General features: G+C 52.7%; 1 non-coding gene across 1 annotated transcript; it reads right to left on the bottom strand.

Annotated features, from left to right (window-relative positions):
- Positions 1-2,466: 2,466 nt before the first annotated feature.
- Trnal-cag (transfer RNA leucine (anticodon CAG)) lies at positions 2,467-2,550 on the bottom strand. Its single transcript has one exon. It is a non-coding gene; the product is annotated as a tRNA-Leu (tRNA).
- Between the last annotated feature and the right edge of the window lie 1,122 nt (positions 2,551-3,672).

The following is a 3,672-nucleotide window of genomic DNA, read 5'->3' as shown; positions in this document are numbered from 1 at the left end:
GCCACTTCCTCTGCGCCTTCGCGTTCTGCGAAGACGCTTTTCGTACTGGCTGAGAGACCTCCGGAAACGCCCGAAAGCCTCGCGCTCTGATTCATTCACCTAGTACGTAACGCTTATAGTATACCGGTTTCATGTAGGCTACACCTTCCACCGAAATGGACTGAGCTCAGTCCCCGGGATGATCCGGATCCGTCTGCTTGTGCAGGGACTCTGACGCGTTGGGCCTCATTCGCGACCCCGCGGCCACCGCTATGGTTTGAAATGGAGCGTCCACCCACTTGAGCTAAATCAGATGGTCGACAGGCAGGCCTGGACCGAGTCAAGCTGTCTGGACAAGAGGTGCACGAGCCGCCTTAGCCACGACCCTGCGCTGCGGGTTTTATTTTTATCCCACTAATGAGCGGTCGCTCTACAAAGTTCTCTTCCACGCGTCCCAAACTTTTTCGCCAAAGTTCTGCGCTCAGCACAATCATGGCTTAACTTGCCGAGGCTCCCTTGCCCGCTCACCCCTTGTGACGCCGGGCGCCGTGCCCCTACCAGCGGCAGAACCGCCACAAAGTAAATACACTTCATTCACAGATTGAGTGATCGCGTTAAAATTCGTTATGATCCGACATGAAAGTGCCTTCGTAGCATTTTAGGCTCCTTGCGTTCAGAATTTGCGTCGACATCGAGTCATTTCCTAGTAAGTTTCATGTTTTCGGGCCGCGTTGTAAAGTGGCTTTTCATATAGTGGGTAAGATTGTACCCGGGATTGCACCCGTTTGAGTACTCGCTCGAGTAGTGGCCCCGAGTGGTGGCCCCTTCCCTTCCCCCAGCACCTTCGGCCGGCGCCTTCTTCGCCCAGCGCCTTTGCCCAGTGCCTTCGCGCAGCGTCTCGCCCAGCGCCGCTCGCGGTGCATTGTGCAGCTCAATGCAAAGGACAGCCGAAGGTACCGGTTTAGCAGAGCCACGTACGCAAGCGCAGCGCCGGCAGGCTGCCAGCGGCGTGTGCGCAAGGCCAGCGCCGGCTGCACCAATCCGGCTTTATTATTCATCCAACTGTTAGCATATGCACCGCTCGCCACCACCTGGCCACCCGCCGGACTTATTGGACCACCGCGACCCCGCCGCAGGCTCGCATCAGGTCAAAGCCAACCTTTCAGTTGTCCAAAATGGTGCTGAACTGGGATTGTACGATGAATCAGACGTTGCACAGTAGGTCAAAATGGTTAAAAGTGCGCAAAAAATATTTTTCGGTCCGAATTGATTCAAATACATACAGAAACCACCAAAAACGAAGTCCACCTTTTATTGTCGCCGGCCGGCGGCCGGCGGGCCGCTGACCCACGGCGCTCGCCTGGCGCCGTGCTGGCTGGACAACAACAGAGAACTATTTTTTGGAACACGCTGCGCTGGCGCTGCGCGGTGCACCGGCCGTAGCGCCGCATGGCCCCGCTGCCCCCGCGGCTGCCGCTGCCCCCGATGTGGGTCAACTGCACTCAATGAGCGGAAGCTAACTAACGTGAGAACGTTGACCGACCGAAGGCGGTATGCGGGGGCGGTCCGCGGGGCGGAAGGCGGTGAAGGTCCGATTGACAGCCGCGACGTAACTGGCCGGGCCGCAGAGGAAGTAGGATAGTGATATATATACTCACAATGGAAAGGCAGAGAAGCGAATCGACTTCTTTTGCCGAGTAAATTTCGAAACCGCTTAATAGTGATGTCTTACCGATGTCATCTTGATGAATGAGTACACGCTCGTGCTGCTTGGTTCATGGCAACTTCAACTTCAAGCTCAGTAATCAACACGACATTTTCACCGGCAGGTTTAACACATACCTGATCAGGTGAACTAAATCTGTTTAGCTAAGCCAACATCTTCGGGATGTGGAGAGACTTTAAGACTCTTACATAAATAGGAGAAGATTCTACTATGAAGCACTAACTGGTTGCCTGGCAGACTCTGTGAAGGTTGGTTTAAAGTTAGTTCCGCTGGTTGCGTGAGTGCTGCGGGTGCCATGCTGTGCTGAGTCCACAATAAGCCTGCGTTAATGGTCATCTTCCTGTCCTTGAAACTCCCCGGGTGCAGTGGATGGGCTCGCCCGACATTAAAAAATTGAAATGACTCTTATAAAAGAATACCTACAACAAAACGCGGGATTTGAAAGAACAGTTGTGATCTGCAACCTCAAATTGAAGGGTACTTAATTACTTTAAACTGTCGCACATAGTGAGACTTTTTTTTTATCGACGAACTATTGTGGCGATAACGAAGATCCAACTGATGTGTTTTTTGACGGTCAAATTATTGTCGCTGGTTTATCGAATTTAAATTTGATCATTCTGTTCCAGTTGTTAAGTTGTATCCATTTCTAGTTGGATAGACATCAGTGGTCAGTGGTTCCTCGCTATCTTCACGACTGTTATAGTCAATGAAGATTTTGGTGAAAGTGATGGTACACTTAGGTACAGCAAAAAAAGTTCTGTCAGAAGTGGGATTCGAACCCACGCCCACAGAAGTGGACTGCGACCTGAACGCAGCGCCTTAGACCGCTCGGCCATCCTGACTCGCTGGCGGTGTCACCCGCCGCCGGGCAGTATTCAATCGCACGACTGCTGTCAAGCTCGGTCCCCGCAGTCCGTAACAGAAGCGAGAGCGCGCGCGCGAGAGAGAGAGAGAGAGAGACGAGCGATAGAAGGAGGTGAAGGGGCGGTTCTGTGACAACGCGTTGGCCACTACAAAGTAGTGTCTCTGCATATAAATAGAAGCAGCGCTCAGTTTTTGAAATAGACCTCGCCCTCCCTGCACCAGTAGTATGCGGTGTTAGTGAACTAGTTCGCCCGTCTGCTCTGAACAGGTGCCCTGCATCCTCTGTCCGGGGTGGAGGGGTGATTCACTGTGCCGTGGCATTGGGATCCCTGGCCCGCCCTGCTCCACTTGGCAGGCCGCCCTCTTCCCTTTCCTCTTCCCGCCCCTGTCGCGGCCAGGGTTAGGCCCAGCAGCCCAGCTTGCGCCCTTCAAACAGCGTTTGTTTGCCTACTGTACCCTCTTGGCTTCGCTGTGGTGCACCGACTGCTGGTCGCTGTGCACTGTAAAGAATTCCGTAGTTAAATGCGGGTACACCACCAAATGTTCTCTTTGAACTTGCGAGCTTCACTTTGTACTCTGACGGAACTTGAGTCCCCATCCGCAAGGTTAGATGAAAAGCGATATGTTCTTTAATGATGTACTTCGGTTTAAAACGCGCTCGAACGTCAGTGTGTGACTGCTTGACCCCATTTTTACGTGTCTTTTGTTGGTTGAGGTTCGCGCAGTTTTCTGGCGGCAGACAGGCGGCCAGTCGGGGCGACAAGGCTGCCTGCGATGATGAGCACGCGGTCGGCTTTGTTTTTGTGAACTCGCATGCAAATGCATGATGACAGTCATTTACTTTGTCCGGGCGGCCCCGTGTGTGTGTGCGTGCGTGTGTAGGTGTGTGTGACTGTGTGTGTGTGTCTCCCCTTTCGTCTCACGCGAGGCCAATCAACGCGTTCGATTGGTTAATAACCATCATGAAGAAGTTAGCCTAAGTACTCGGACACGCGTTCTGCCCTGTCAAAATCTAGGCACTGAATCCACCAACACATAAAATACTCGTGAAGTAATATAAAGTGTCCCGCATTGCTTTTCGTCAAATTTTTTAACATATA

This window comes from Frankliniella occidentalis, unplaced genomic scaffold (assembly GCF_000697945.3).
Source record: "Frankliniella occidentalis isolate FOCC.00 unplaced genomic scaffold, Focc_3.1 Scaffold5466, whole genome shotgun sequence".
Classification (NCBI taxonomy): Eukaryota; Metazoa; Arthropoda; class Insecta; order Thysanoptera; family Thripidae; genus Frankliniella; species Frankliniella occidentalis.
Note: the sequence above shows the minus strand (reverse complement) of the source record. Positions and strands in the feature narration are given on the sequence as shown.